Source organism: Equus quagga, chromosome 14, assembly GCF_021613505.1.
Source record: "Equus quagga isolate Etosha38 chromosome 14, UCLA_HA_Equagga_1.0, whole genome shotgun sequence".
NCBI lineage: Eukaryota > Metazoa > Chordata > Mammalia > Perissodactyla > Equidae > Equus > Equus quagga.
The window spans coordinates 89,473,776-89,490,962 of NC_060280.1; the positions used below are offsets into that span (position 1 = coordinate 89,473,776).

The 17,187-nt window shown below is 40.1% G+C and overlaps 2 pseudogenes; both read left to right on the forward strand.

Annotated features, from left to right (window-relative positions):
• Window positions 1–1,793: 1,793 nt before the first annotated feature.
• Window positions 1,794–3,139, forward strand: LOC124225651 (olfactory receptor 7D4-like; annotated as a pseudogene).
• An 8,325-nt stretch (window positions 3,140–11,464) lies between these two features.
• LOC124252284 (olfactory receptor 7D4-like) lies at window positions 11,465–15,230 on the forward strand (annotated as a pseudogene).
• Window positions 15,231–17,187: the final 1,957 nt, after the last annotated feature.

Here is a 17,187-nt window from a genome sequence, read left to right on the forward strand (position 1 = left end):
ATGGGCCTCACTCACTCTGTCCTCCTGACCCTCACTCTCTGTTCTCATCCCACTAGCCTCTCAAAACCCTTCCATTCCCAAGCTCACTGACCCAGAAGGCCAACATCAATCCTGTTCTCTCAGCCTAAAATGATTGTCCTTTCCCTGTTTTCCCTGGTTAACAATTACCCATCCTTCCTCTCATAGCTCAAATATCCTTATTTTAGAGAAGACTTTTCTACCCACCTCCCCAGACTAAATTGGTCCTCATTGATGTTTTCTAATTGATTGTATTCTCTAAGAATTAATGTCTGACCTTTTTTCTATCATAGAGATTTAAAATTTCCATCATAAATTTGCCTTTTAATTTTTTAAGGATGTCTTGAGTATAGAAAACTTGCATATTTTTAACTGAATCTATCATTGGCTTATAATTATTTGCATATATTGTTAATACAACACATCTCAACTTCTGAGCATGTACACTTGAGCATACATTCTCGCTCCTACTTTGTGTTTTATTCTATTTTTCAGATCCTGGTGTTATTTGGTCTCAGTTACCACCTATCACCACTGGGTGGGGGTCAAGAGCCACATATTCTGAGCCTTCTGCTTCCAGCTGAAATCCCAGGGGCTGGAGCCCTGCTGAGAGGGTGGGGGGAGGGGCGCTTTCTCCTGCGTGCCCTGGGGGTTTTCTCCCTCTGTTCTCCTGGGGTGTTGGCTTGGTAAGGTCACCCCTTGTGAGCTTTTGCCCCTGTAGAGGGCTTTCATTTAGGCTGCAAAGGCCTTTGGGAGTCCTTGATGTTCCAGAGAACCAACATCCTCTCCCCCTTTCCTTCCCTCTGCCACCGTCCCAGATCGCAGTCCTTAGGGGAGGAAGGGAAGGTTTCTCTCACCCTGTTCCACCTCCTCCGAGCTGGGCTCCAGCCTCTCCACCCTCCACGGTATGGCTGTGTGGGTCTCTGCAACGTTTTTTATGTTGTGTTTGGATGTCCTCTGTTGGCCTATGGATGTTTATTCTTTGTATGTTGGAGGGGAAAAATTACTGGAAAAACTCACTCCACCATGATGCTGACGTCACTCTTGTATTTTATTCTAATGGTTGTGTGATTTTGTTTCCTCCTCTTACATATATAGTCCACATTTTTTCCCCTCTTCTTGAAAGAATTCACATGGCAGGCAGTCTTGGAAAGAGGGAGCCATAGAGACCTTCATTAATTAGAAGTGCTACAGGAATATCAAAAGAGGTAACAGACCTGTTGTGTTAATAATGATCAGAATTCCATCCTTGATGACTACCCTAGTTTAAGGGAAATTTTATAAGTGATAACCATGCAAAACAGATTTATTATGATGTTAAGAATAGATGTTAAGAACGTTTTCAAGTGTTCACCGTATGTGACAGGAATCTCAAGAAAAATTACGTGCATTATCTCATTTAATTCACTCATCAGTCTTACAATGTAGAGAATATTTACTACTCCCATTGTAGAGGTGACGTATCTGCAGCTAAGAGAGATTAACTCAATTTCTCAAGGTCACACGGATTGTATATTGGTGTACCAAAATTCAATTCTTGAAAGTCTGACTTGAGATTTCATTTTCTAAATCATATCTCTATACTGTAATTTGGGAGATTTATATATCATACTTAGTATTAAAAAGAATAGATTAATAATAATAATATCTATGATTTATTGAAATCATACTGTGTGCAAAGGAGTTTCTAAACCTCAAACCAAAGAAGATAATAGCAGGAACCATATTTTCAGAAAGAAAAAGAGTAAGCCACATGAGAGTTAACTTTGTCATCGATGGGGAGAATCAGGTTATAGAATTAAGATTGTTTTAGTTGAGGATCCACATCTATTATAACTATCATAGAGCTATTTGAATGAAGGAAGGATGGAGATTATCAACAAAAATACATTAAATGTCTTCAATTATTTTGGAAGGGTCATACCATAGAAGAAATTGGTTTATGTTGATAGTCTCAAATAGAATTAGAATCAGTGAGTAGAAGATAAAAAGAGAGTTCTTCTAAATTTTAAAAAGGCTAAATAATTATGTGTAAATGAAAATGGTCTACCATTTGGCTGAGTGAATTCACTGTGATTGGAAGGACTAAGAACAGGTGAAGGATGTCCACGCCAAGATGGAATCAAAAAGTAAAGACCAGCTGAGGTCCAGTTGGCTGTTCACCAAACATTGTCTTTACCTCTTCCTCCAGCAGACACACCAGCTACAAGGAAACAGGAAACCACACAAAAGTATCAGAACTGCTCCTCCTTGGTCTCAGAGAGTCCTGAACTGCAGCGCCTGCTCTTTGGATTGTTGCTGTCCATGTGCCGGTCACTGTGCTTGGGAACCTTCTCATCATCTTGATCATCGTCTGTGACTTCCACCTCCACACCCCCATGTACTTCTTCCTGTCCAATCTGTCCTTTGTAGACATCTGTTTCACCTCCAGCAGTATCCCAAAGATGCTGGTGAATATCCAGGCAGAGAGTAAAGACATCTTCTATATAGAATGCTTCACTCAGCTGTATTTTTTATGATGTTTGCTGGACTGGCTGGTTTCCTCTTGATTGTGATGGCTTATGACCAGTTTGTGGCCATCTGTCACCCTTTGGACTACATGGTCATCATGAACCCATGCCTCTGGGGCCTCCTGGTTCTGATGTCCTGTTTCATCATTTTCTGGTTTTCCTTGCCTCATGTTCTACTGTTGAGGCAGCTGACCTTCTGTGTAGGCACTGAAATTCCACATTTCTTGTGTGAACTAGCTCAGGTTCTCAAATTAGCCTTCTCTGACACCCTCATCAATAAGATGATCTTGTATGTGGCAACTGCCCTGCTGGATGTGTTTCCTCCTGTTGACATCCTCTTCTCTTGCTCTCAAGTTGTCTCCCCCTTAATGAGGATGTCCTCTGCAGAGACAAAATATAAAGCATTTTCCTCTTGTGGGTCTCACCCCTCTGTAGTCTCCTTGTACAATGGGACAAGCCTGGGGGTCTATTTCAGTTCTGCCGTGACCCATCTTCCCTCAGTGGTGTACACCATGGTCACCCACATACTGAACCCTTTCATATACAGCCTGAGGAATAAGGATGTGAAGGGCACCGTTTTGTCCATGATTGGTCGCTGGCCTCAGAACTGAGTGGACGTTTTGGGCCTCAAAAGCAAATATTGTGAATTTAATCTCCTGGTTCTTTTTCTCTCCCAGAAGGCATGCTTCATTTCTTCTATTCTCAAAGCAACTATGACTTTGCTTTTATTTGATTTTGTATTAGTTGCCCCTCAATAACCTCCTCAGTAATCCTGTTATGACTTTTCTTTCCTAGTTGTAGCCTATGAAGTTCTGTTTTTGTTCCGCTTTGTTGCAGCCGTTCCTGAGATTTCCAACGTTAGCCCTGAAGCCCTTATGTCAAGTGCTAGCATCATTTGCCCCCAAAATTATCCTCTCAGATGTTGATGTCCTCATGTTAATTGGGTTATATGTTTGTTTTTCCCTGGAAGAAATGGAGTGAAGGTCATACAATAGTCATAACCAAGGTTCTTGCCGTGTCAAAGCTATTCTTGTTGCTTTACGTGTACAATTTTATGTAATCCTGGCAACATTTCTTTAAATTTTTTTCCTTATTTTCCTCACTTTTGAGAGAAAGAGATTAAAATTGGGATGGACTCTAATCTGGAAACCTGACAGTGAGCCCATACTTCTAACTTTGCTATCGTACTTTTCATGAAAACAGTGATGTGATTTTCAACTTCAAGAGTAGGAATCTAGATTTGAAATCTAGTTAATCCAGGTGATTCATAGTAATATATTGCATAGGATAATCTGAGATGTTGCTTCACTCTTTGCCTGCCTGCCTTCCTATCCTTTCCTGTGTTATTGGACCTTTACTTCCCATCATTGCAATTTTAGGGTACACCCAAAGATCCAAAAACATCTAATACTGAATATGAGAGAGTAAGATTTATTCTCTCACATGCTTTATTTTTGGGAGGAGGATACTCTCTGAAGGTGCCATCAGGAATGGTAGTTTCACGCTTGTGGAATGTACTCAGAACTTAGTTCACTTTGAGAAGAATATTGATAGAATCAAGTCTGCAATGGAGGGTGGAGTATTAGAAGCTGACAGCATTTCTTCTACATTCCCTGAGATCCTCTCACCATCTCCACTGCATGACTGCCTGATTGCCAGTGGTCTGCACCAAGTGGAACCTAATTTACTCAATGCATGATGGCAGAAGTGACATGGAATTATGCTCCACCAGAAACAGCTCTTGATGGAGAGGTGTAGATTACACCATCTCCTTCACCTCTTAGCTGGGATAATTCTTAAGTCTGGATTTTGCACCATTTTTCAGAATTTCTCTACAGGATGAAAACTCTTTCACTTGTTGTGGAAGCTGACTTCGGGTAAGCTTTATTGGATGTATTTTCTTCCATGTATCACTTCTCTTCTGTCTAACCCATGTTCCATGTTTTCTACTTCTTCCAATAAAGTGCTTGCACATGAATCCTTGGCTCAGTGTCTGCTTCTAGGGGAAAAAGTCAAAAGTGGTGATACAGACTGCAAAGGGTATCAAAACATTATCATTAATGGAACTATGGACATTTGGGGTAGGAAAAAAAAAGAAGCGAAATATTGTGTATCTTGTAAGATCTTTATATTACTGAAAAATCATAATTTGTTAGGGAGGAAAACGTATTCGGTGTGGCTTCAATTCACTTTGATGCCAATAAGTTTATTTTCCAGAGTGTGTTTTTTGTCTACTGTATACAAGTTGAAGAGGGGATCAAAGAGGTAAACATGACCGCAACACAGGGTGGTGAAGATAACAATACTGGGGTGCAACAGAGCCTGTTGAAAACCAAGGTGAAATTTTTCAACTCACCACGAGTAATTCCAGAGTAAACTTTAAAAATTTTATTTAATAGATTTATTGAGGTATAATTTACATACCATGAAATTCACCCATTGAAAATGTAAATTCAATAATTTTAACAAATTTACACCTATGCAACCATCACCACAATGCAGTTTTAGAACATTTCTATCATCCCCAAAAGTTCCCTTGTGCCAATTTGCAGTTAATTCCCACTCCCACTTCAGTTCTAGGCAAACACTTATCTGCTGTCTGTCTCTATAAATTAGCCTTTTCTAGATATTTTATATAAATGGAATCATATGATATGTGACCTTTTGTATCTGGCTTCTTTCATTTAGCATAATGGTTTTGAGGGTTATACATATGGTGATACATATCACTATTTTGCCGCTTATAACTGCAGAATAGTATTAAAATGTGTGGACATACTAAATTTTGTTTATCTATTTACCAGTTGACAGATATTTGGGTATTTCCAGTTTAGGATATAATGAACATTTGTTGTTGACACGTGTTTTTATTTCTCTTGGATAGACACTGAGGAGAGTAACTAATGGAGTTATATTGGAAAGTTATGTTTACTTTTTAAGACACTGCCAAACTGTTTTTCAAAGTGGCTTCACTATTTTACAGTTCCATCAGCAATAAAGGAAGGTTCCAGGTTTTTCACATCTTTGCCAACATTTGGGATTCAGGAAAATCTTCTAATGGAAGAATGTACTTGAGCACCGAATAACAAATATTCAGTAGAAATTTAACTGGAGAACGGGTTTTGGTGGGAAGCACAGAGGATAAGACAGTAAGATCTAGGAGAAGAAGGAAGCACATGCACATATGCATGGAGAAATTCAAGACTGAGGCATTTCAGGAGGATATATGGACTGGGTTATTTGAAATAAGCCTAGATACGTAGATGGAGGATAGACTATTGAGAGTCTAATTTGACAAATTAAGGATTTTAAAAGTAATTGAGCACCAGGGCCATGCTGTAATCATAGGCGTAATATGAGAAATTTAGGGTTGCTGTGAGTGGAAGAAACTGGAGGCAGAGGGAACAGCTAGGAGGCTGTTGAAGTAGTCCAGGGGAGAGATGCTGGGGACTGATCTAAGGCAGCAGTAAGAGAGGCAGATTTTGGAAGAGAGGTGTATGTGTTTCCTATTGCTGCCGTAACAAATTGCCGTAAGTGGAGCAGCTTAAAACAACAAACATTCACTATCTTACAGTTTTGGGAATCAGAAGATTAAAATGTATCAGCAGGGCTACTTTCCTTCTGGAGACTCCAGAGGAAAATCTGTTTGTTTGCCATTTCCAAATTCTATAGTCTCCCTGCATTCTTGGCTCGTGGTCACCTTCTCCATCTTTAAAGTCAACAGAATAGCATCTTCAAATCTGTCTCTAGCCCTCCTGGCTTCCATTAATAAGGACCCTTCTGATTACATTGAGTCCACCCAGATAATTCAGGATAAATTTCCCATCTCAACTTCATTATGCCTGCGAAGTACCTTTCACTATGTAAGACATCATCTTCACACATTCCAGAGATTAGTACATGGACATCTTTGGGAAGCTGTTATTCAGCTTGCCTGAGAGATGTGTGTGAGTTAGAATTTGCCAACAATTGATCAGTAAGGCCTTGATCAGAGAAAGTGGAGAGTCATGGCCCTCCTTGCTGATTTTCTTTGGTCATGATCATTTCGTGGTCCTGGTTCATGTAAAGATAAGGCTGCGCTAGACGGGGGTCTGCTTTGCTGGCAAAAAGAATTTCCCGATTCGTCTGATCGTAGCTGAGCTGAGGCTCAGGTGGACACTGGCACAACCAGACACAGGGGCTCAAACACTACAAGGATTTCCTGTCAGATTACCAGCTTTATTTTCTTAGCCCGACTACTTGCAAATGGAAAGAGACACAGAAACTAGTAGCTCTCACAACTCATACCTCACAGCTTCACTACTAAAGAGGAACTGGATTTATTTTAGTTCCTCATGTGTAAAAAAAATCTCTATAAATGCTTGTGATTAACACTATCATGTGCTCTGCCTGCCTTGGACCAAGCACCTATGGGAAGAAGATAGTGTCACTGGCAGCCCTTTCATAACCACATTTGTTTATTCAATTTACCAAATCTATTTTTACTGAGTGGTTCCTATGTGTCAGTCATTATTTTAGGCTAAACTCCAAAGGATAAGATGATCAGGAGTGTGGTGAGGGCAGGTTGTCATGAAGGATAGTCTTAATAAACCTCATTGAAAAAGTTACATTTATGAAGACAGTAAAAGAGTAAGGTGAGTGCATACTTGGAAAAAGAGTGCCCCAAGCAGAGGGTAAGGTTAATACAAAAACCCTGAGGTAGGAGGTGGCCTGGGGGGAATGAAGCTGGAGCAGAAAGAGTGAGGGGGAGCACAGTACAAGAGATGTACAGGTATCGGGGGCTGATCATGTGAGACCTTCTGTGCCATTGAGAGACTTTTGCTTTCATTTTTTCTGATTGACATTGTTAATCACTGCCGGGTTTTGAGCAAACACATAACATGACCTGATTTGGCATTTTAAAAGATCATTCTGGCTACTGGGTTGAGATTGGATTGGATTGCTTGGTGGTGACTGCGGCTAGCCAGATGAGTTATAGGAGGCTAGGACTCAGGGTGATATTAGTGTAACAGTTGAGAAGTGGTCAGTTGGGCCAAGAGGATTTGTTGTTGGGCAGGATATGGGTGTGAGAGAAAAGAGAGGAGACAAGAATGACTCCAGGATTTGGGATCTGAACAACTGAAAGAATGGAATTGAATCCATTAAGCAGGGAGGACGGTGAGTGGAGCAAATTTTGCAAGAAAGGGGGCCTCAGAAGTTCAGGTTTTGGAATGTAGAGACATGAGCTATTCCAAATTGATAAATACTACATGGTTCTACTTATATGAGGTCCCTGGAGGAGTCAAATTCACAGAAACAGAAAGTAGAATAGAGATTGCCAGGGGCTGGGGGAGAAGGAATCAGGGAGTTAGTGTTTAATGGGGACAATTTCATTCTGAGATGATGGAAAAGGTCTGCAGATGGGTTGTAGTGATGGTTGGACAGCAACATGAATGTAGTTAATGCCACAAAACTGTACACTTAAAACTAGTTAAAATGGTAAATTTTATGTTATGTGTATTTTACCACAATAAAAAAATGGGGATGTTTGTTTGACATCCCAGTGGAAACTGGAGTTTGAGAGAGAGGTCTGTACAGGAGGTAAAAATTGGAGGGTCATAGACATAGAGGTAGTGTTTGAGGCCAGCCAGCTGGTTGAGATCACCAAAGGAGCAAGTGCAAGTATGGAGAAAGTCCAAAGGCAGAGCCTAGGACACTCTGGGAGGAGTAAACTACAAAGGAGACTGAGCAGGAGAGACCAGTGAGGTAGCAGGAAACTAGGAGAGCTGGGGTACTGAAAGCCTAGTGGAGAAAGTTGTCAGCCAAAGGCTGGGGCAAAGAGAGAAGCAATTTTTCTCAAGAGGAAAAGGTGTGACCCCTTATGAGGAGTATGTCCCTCCCAGACAGCCAGAATTGTGTCCTGCAAAGACAGAGACCAATTGTGTTCTGCAAAGACAGAAGAACCTTGGATTTTGTTGAACATGTGGCATTCCCAATGCATGGAACTTGGGCTGTGTTCCAGGTATTGTCAGAAAGCTTCCATGAAAATTTTATAAAGCAACATTTTAAATTATTTTTCTAGTCTCCTCCAGTAACCACCACCTTTCCATAACCAGGTAAGAAACAGATACATAAGAGAGAGTCCTGGTCATCTCTGTCTGTCTTTCTTATCTCTTCTTACATCCATGCTGTCATCAGAAAGAGCTAGTGTATCCTAGTAAAGGTTGGGGGTGGGGAGGGGAGGGGATGGGAGATGGAAACAGCGGAGGGAAAACTTTTGTTAGACCAGAGCACTAGGGACACAAGTGTTTTCAAAGCATCTCCAGACCAGCAGTATCAACATACTCTGGGAGCTTGTTAGACATGCAAATTCTTGTCCTTCATCCCAGATCTACTAAACCAGAGACTCCAGGGCCAGGTCCAGCCACTTGTGTTTAACAAGCCATCCAGGTGGAGCTCATGCAGGGCTAACATTTGAAAACAACTGCCCCAGGGGATGTGTTGAAATGCACGATGGACTCACACAGGACTGTATTTCCAGATATCTGAGGGCTCTCCACCTCCAAAATCTCACCTACAAATAATGATAAATTTGTCCTCAGCTTTACAATGCTTATGTCTCCTTTCTTTTTACATCTTATGCATTTGTTTGAATTATTAGAATATTATTAAATATCTGTGGTTTATAGCAGTAATCCTTGCATGCTCATTAATTGTCATTTCTTAATGCTTCCATGTTCAATTGAATGCTATCTCTCATTGAAAAATCCACATTATCTTTCATTTGTAAGATATATCCTTATTTTCCCACTTTCAGAGCCTGAATCGACTCCACACACACACACACCACCACCATTTGCAGCAGTGGCTGTCAAAAATTATCAAATACGTTTTGATTCCTATTGGACTTAGCTTTTGTATTGATACGTTTATGAAATAAATCAACGTAAGTAGATTTCCTAAAGCTGAAGCATATTTAGATCCCTGGGATAAAACTTATTGGCCAATGGTGTATTGTTCTTTACCACACAGATGAAGACAGCCTTAAAAACAAACAAACAAAAACCAAACTTATAGATACAGAGAATAGATTGGTGGTTGAGAGAGTTGGTGGGGGGGGGGGGGGTGGCGAATGGGTGAAGGTAGTGAAAAGTTACAAACTTCCAGTTATAAAATAAACAAGTCACGGGGATGTAATATACAGCATGTGATTATGGGTAACAAAACTGTATTGTATATTTGAAAACTGCTAAGAGAGTAGATCTTAAAAGTTCTCATTACAAGAAAAAGCAATTGTGACTATGTGTGGTGATGGATGTTAACTAGACTTATTGTGGTGATAATTTCCCAATATATAAAAATATCAAATCATGGGGCTGGCCCTGTGGCCGAGTGGTTAAGTTCGCGCGCTCTGCTGCAGGCGGCCCAGTGTTTCGTTGGTTCGAATCCTGGGCGCGGACATGGCACTGTTCATCAAGCCACACTGAGGCGGCATCCCACATGCCACAAAAGGAAGGACCCACAATGGAGAATATACAACTATGTACCGCGGGGCTTTGGGGAGAAAAGGTAAAAAAATAAAATCTTAAAAAAAATGAAAAAAAATATATCAAATCATCATGTGGTACACCTCAAACTAATATAATGTTATATGTTGCTTATACTTCAATTTAAAAACGTTGATTCAAATGTCCCAAAGGATGGACTCTAGTGACTGCTGTGCTTTATCGCTCAGATCCTCCTTCAGGATTAGGGGCTTATTTTTCCAGGTGCAGAGGTGCAGCCATCTGACAGCCCTCAACCCTCAGCCCTATTTGAGAATTGCCCTCAGCTAAACGAAGCTGCCTCACCCAAGGTAACACCGCTCAGATCTCTTGCTGTGAGCATAACTGACCAACAGCCGTGTTTATCCACCACTGTATTTGCACTGAGGTTGCTCCTGGGCTGCTCCCAGCTATTGACTGAGCACAGCAAGGTATCAGTGCATACCGTCACCATGGCCACACTATGACACTGATGACCAGGTCAGTTACACCTGCCAGGACGGTGACTCTCTTCCTGGCATGGGAGACCTAAAGTGCCAGCCAGCAGCCTAACTTGAAGTTTAATGGGACTTTTGCCACGTCTCAAGAAATGTTACCCACTTAGGTGCCAAGAACTCTAAACATTCAGAGGCCAGCAGTGTGGAGACCTGAAGCACAAACTCCCTAAGTGGCTCACTGGGCGTGATGTTAGTGGGGCTGCTTCCACTTCCAAACCTTGGTTTACATCAGCACTTACGGTGTATTCAAATGCCTGCATGAAGTATGGTCATTCTCTTTGAAATTAAGTGTCTTCATATATCTTCTATTAATTTTTTTTTAACTCTTCCATACTCATTACTCCTTTTAGGCTGTTTTATTTCTGTCCTCCTTTTCCCTGTCAAAACTTATATATGATTTATATTTTCCACCTCTATTTCCTCAATACTCACTCTTCAATCCACTTTACCTGGATTATTTCTGTCCCTGACCCTCTATTTAAAGGTATTAAATGGAGCCCTCCCTAATATCAAGAAAGGCCTCTATGTCACCAGTAAATTTTAAGAGACATTTTTCAGTCCTCATTTGGTTAGTCCTCTCAACAGAACCAAAACTTTCAACCACTCTGTTTTTCTTCAGAAAGGACCTCTTTGCCTCTATGACGTTGTGGACGCCAAGTGATCTATAAAATATCTCAAGATTCTTCAAGGGAAGAACATCACAGAGAATTGGTTCTTGGGTTTGGTTCCTGTAGAAATGAAACTTTGCCTAAGGGACACGTTATAATTTTTAAGTCAAGTCAAATAAAGAGGAGTTTCTCCTTGAAGGAAATAAATTCATTGCCTCCCTTTGCTGCTTGCACAGACAAAACATGGGCTGAAAATCGTCCATTCTGTTTCTGTTGCCACTTACCTATAATTCCCTGATCCCGGGCAAATGCAAGCCCAGTTGGGCTTCCCAAGGGCAGACCTCAAAGAACAGGAAGCTTCAGTGTTAACTATCAAAGAAGGTCAGCACGTCCCAGTGAGGACTGGTGGAGTAAGAAGGAAAAGAGGAGACACATTGACCCAGCTCTTGTTCTGTTTCCTTCTTTCTCTTTTTGGAATCTAGAGACTCTCTGAGAAAAGTTATTTCCAGAGTCTCCACCTCTTCTCTACTCTTTCCTATAAATCAGACCCCTGGATTTCCTGTATCCAGTCATTTATTCACTAACTACTCAACTGGAGATCTATTAGGCACCAGGTATTTTCTATTTTATTCCTCATGTGATTGTGTTTTCCTATTATCTTCCCGAACTATTTTTGCAGCAGATTTGACTCACTGATAGCAGTTCATAGCTCTGAATTGATTGCTATTGTTCTCTTACTTTATTACCCACAATATCATCTGCAAATAACGTGATATTTCTGATTTTCAGTACTCAGCCCAATTGCCTTTTCTCATCTTATCAGTCTCTTTAGATGTTCAGCAGAATATCAAGTGATTGAAGTTGGAGTAGACTGCCTTGGCCTGTTTATGAATTTAACACAAATATTTTAGTGTCTAATGTGGAATATCCTGTTTCCTGTAATTAAAACAACGATTCTTTATTGGGTTAAGAAATTGTCCTTAATTTCCTCATTTAGCGAGAGGCTCTGTCTTGGCTGCTAACCATAGTAATGGCTGTTACATTTTCCCATTTGCAATTTCTATAATGATTATGGTTTTGATTTCTCTTCATTGACCTATTTTTGTGATGAGTTATGTTATCAAACATCTTAGTATTAAATCAGCTTCCCATTCCTAGAATAAGTATTATTTATTCATGTTGTATTATTCTCTTAAAATAAATATGATTGCTTTTGATTAAACTTTATCATTCTATTTTGTGTCTGTATTCAGGCATATGCGAGCTTGAAGATTTCTTTTTTGTGTTATAGTTGATGCTTTGGGTCTCTGTCCTTATTTTACATCCAGCATTTTCATTTGTTGGGCACCGACTATGAGCCAGGAATCATATAAGTCTTTGGAAAGACCTTGGAGACTAAAAACAGTCACATCCTCTGACCCAAAAGTAAACTTAAAATTACCAATGTGAGAGGCACATGAAGGAATAATACAGCATGCTAGCCTTGTGGGCCTCATGCACTCTGTCCTCCTGACGCTCACTCTCTGTTCTCCACCTCCCTGGGCTCTCAAATGCCTTCCATTCCCAAGCTCACTGACCTACAGGGCAACATGAATTCTGTTCACTCAGCCCCAAATCCTCACCCTTTCCTTATTTCCCCTGGTTAACAATTACCCGTCTTCACTATCACAGCTCAAATATTCATATTTTAGAGAAGATTTTCCTCCCACCTCCGCAGACTAACTTTGTCCTCAATGATTTTTTCTCTTTAATTAATTAGCATTCTTTAGACATTAGCAACTTTGGCCTTTTTTCTATTATGGAGAATGTAAACATTTATTATGGAATCTTAAATGTGCTTTTCAATTTTTATGATGATTTGATTTATAGAAGCTTTGATCATTTTTTAATCAAATCTATCAACCATTTTTTTTGCAATTAATTCTGCTAATTATTAATACAACATGTTCCCACTGTTGAGTATGTACACACGAGTACACACTCTCACCCACGCCTCATATTTTATTTTTATCATTTTGTGATTTTGTTTCTCCTCTTATATATGTAGTCTACATGCTTTTCCTTCTTTGAAGAATCCACCTGGCTGGCAGTCTCTGAAAGAGGGAGCCATAGAGATCTTCATTAATTAGAAGTGCTGCATTGTGGTCAAAAGAGGTCACAGACCTGTTGTGTTTATAGTGATTAGAACTGCACCTTGGATGACTGCCCTAGTTTAAGGGGAATATTAGCCATGAAAGACAGATTTATTGTGACATTGAGAAAAGAAGTTCACATTTGTCATGTCCACTGTGTGTCACAGGAACCACACTAGAAAAATTACATGCATCATTTCATTTAATTCATTCATTGGTCTTACATGGAGGAAATATTTACTACTCCTATCGTAAACGTGAGGTATCTGCAGCTAAGAGAGATTAAGCAAATTTCTCAAGGTCACACAGATAGTAAGTTGGTGGAGTAAAATTCAATTCTGAGAAGTCTGACTCCATCCCATTTTCTAAATCACATCTCTATACTATACTTTTGGGAGAGGTATCTGTCAAAAATTATTGTCACGAAAGGTACAGATTATTAATGATAATAATAGCTATCATTTGTTGAGATCCTACTGTATACAAAGGCTTTTCTAAACTTCACAAAGAAGATAATAGCAGGAACTACATTTTCAGGAAAAAAAATAACACATATGAGGGTTAACTGTAACATTAACAGGAAGTATCAGGTCAGAGAATTAAGATTGTTTAAGTTGAAACCTCATATCTTAATCACTATTATAAAGTTATTACAATGAAGGAAGTATGGAGATTATCAAAGAAAGACCTTAACTGTCTTCAATTATTTTAGAAGAGTCATATTGAAGAAGAAATTGGTTTATGTCCATAGATTCAAATAGGAGAATTTGAACCAGTTAGTAAGAGATAAAAGGAGAGACAGAGAGATTTCTGCTAAATTAAAGAAAACCTGAATGATTACACACATTTAAAATGAAAATGGGCTACCACTTGACTGAGTGAATTACTGTAATTGGAAATAATCAACAGAGGGAGAAGTTTATTCACCTAAAGTTGGATTAAGAGGTGCTGACTAGCTCAGGTGTCAGTTCACTGAACATTTCTTTCACCTCCTTCTCCAGCAGACACATCAGCTAAATGGAAACAGGAACCACACAGGAGTATCACAATTCCTCCTCCTGGGTCTCTCAGAGGATCCAGAACTGCAGCCCTTGCTCTATGCAGTGTTACTGTCCACGTGCCTGGTCACTGGGCTTGGGAAACTGCTCATCATTCTGGCTGTCAGCTCTGACTCCCACCTCCATACACTCATGTATTTCTTCCTCTGCAACCTGTCCTTTGTCAACATCTGCTTCATTTCCAACACTGTCCCGAAGATGCTGGTGAACATCCAGGCACAGAGCAAAGACATCTCCTACATAGAACGCCTCCCTCAGGTGTGTTTCTTTACAATTTTTGCTGGAATGGACAGTTATCTCCTGACAGTAATGGCCTAGGATGAGTTTGTGGTCATCTGACACCCCCTGAACTACATGGTCATCATAAACACACATCTCTGTGGTCTTCTGGTTCTGAGGACTGGGGTGATTATTTTCTTGATCTCCTTGCTTCATGAGGTGGCTGACCTTCTGTGTAGGCACTGAAATTCCATATTTCTTCTGTGAACTGGCACAGGTTCTCAAATTAATCTGCTCTGCCACTCCCATAAATAACTCCTCCTTGTATGTGGCCACTGCCCTGCCGGGTGTGTTTCCACTCACTGGGATCCATTTTTCTTACTCTCAAATTGTCTCCTCCTTAATGAGGATGTCCTCTGCAGATGGAAAGTATAAAGCATTTTCAACCTGTGGTCTCACCTCTCTGCAGTCTCCTAGTACTATGGGACAAACCTGGCAGTCTACCTCAGTTCTGCTGTGACACATCCTTCCCAGAGAAGCTCATTGCCTCAGTGATGCACACTGTAGTCACTCCCATGCTGAACCCCTTCATCTACAGTCTGAGGAACAAGGATGTGAAGGGGACCATGGGAAGGCTCCTGAGCCGAGCATCCTCTTGTCTGTGATTGGTCACTGGCCTCAGAACTAAGCGGCTATTGTGGACCCCAAAGGCAAATGTTGCAATTTTAAATCTTCTAGTTCTTTTTCTCTCCTAAAACACATGCTTGATTTCTTCCATTCCCCAAACACCTATGACTTCACTTTTGTTTATTTTTTATTAGTTTCTCCTCAACAACTCCTTCAGTAATTCTTTTTTGACTTTTACAGCTTATGTGCTGTCCATAAAGTTCCATGTTTGGCCAGCTTTCTTGCAACCATTATTAAGATTTCTAACTTTGAATTTAAAGCATGTATCATGTCAAATCCTGACTTGGTTTCCCCAAAAAATTATACTCTCAAATGTTGATGCTTTCGTTTGATTGTGTGTTTGTTTACTCCAGTAGAAATGGAATGAAAATCACATAGTAGTCACAAGAACTGCTTACCACATCAGGACTGTGCTTGTTTCTTCACATGTATGACTTTATTTCATCTTGAAAACACTTATCTGAGATAGTTTCTCTCATTTACCTCACTTTTCAAAAGAGGAGACTGTGACTGAGTCGGACTCTAACCTGGCTAGCTGACACTGACTTTGCTATACTACTTTTCCGAAGAACAGTGACGTGATTTTCAACTTCAAAGTAGGAATGTAGATTTGGAGGCTGGTTTGTTCAGATGGTTCAGAGTAATACACCACCTCAAATAATGCTGCGATGTTGCTTCATTCTTTCTAATCCTACCTTCCTTCCTTCTTCCCCACTTTTCGTCCTTCCTTCTTGCTCACTTTCCTTTTTTCCTTCCTTCCTTCCCCCTTCCATCCTTGCCTGATTTATTTGACCTTTATTTCTCATCATTGCAAACTGAGATACACCTTCTAAGGTCCTAAAATATGTAGTAGTGAATACAGTTGAATCAGACTTTTTTACATGGTTTAATCTTTTTTATGACACTCTCTGGAGGTGCCATCAGGATTCATAGTTACACAAGCGTGGAATGTGTTCAGAACTTAGCTTGCTTTTTGAGAGGACTGTTGATAGACTTGAGTCTGCAGTGAAGGATGGAGTAGTAGACGCTGTCAACATTACTACCACATTCCTTGGGATCCTCTCACCATCTCCATTGCATGACTACCAATGGCCAGCCCCAGCTGGAACTTACTTTGCCCAATATGTGGTGCTAGAATTGACAGAGAATTATGCCCTATCAGAGATAGTCCATGAGGGAGGGTGTGGAGTATGCCATATCTTTCACTCTTTAACTGGGATAATGCTGAAGTTTGGATTTTGTACTATTTTCCAGAATTTCCCCACAAGATGAAAACTCTGCTCAATCCCAGCGGTAGCTGACCTAATGCGAGCTTTATTGGATGTATTGTCTTCCCTGTATCCCTTCTCCTGTCTCCTACCCATGTTCCTTGCTCCTTCCAGTAAAGCGCTTGTACATGAAACCTTGTCTCAGCATCTGCTTCTACGGGAACCAAAACTACAGGTGACAAAGACTGTGATGTATCAAAACAATATCATGAAAAGATTTAGGGACTTTGAGAGAGAAAAAAATAAGCAATTATTGGAGACATAGTAAGGACTGCGAAATTGCTCAAAAATTATAATATATTAGAGATGGACGACTTGTTTGATGTGGTTCAATTCACTTTCATTCCATTAAGTTTAATCCACTGCACATTTATTGTCTACTGTGTACAAAGTGAGGAGGGGCTGGAGAAGTACAGATGATTGCAATACAGAGGGGTAAGCATAATAATATTAGTGTGTGTGGTAGACCTCGTGGAAAACAAAGGTAAAAGTTTCCAACTCATCTTGAGTAATTCCAAAAAAACCTCTTTAAACATTTACTTTCAACATTTTTATTGAGGCATAATTTACATACATGAAATTCACCCATGAAAATGTAAATTCAATGATTCTAGTAAATTTTTAGTTATGTGCTTATTACCACAATCCAGTTTTAGAATATGTCTAT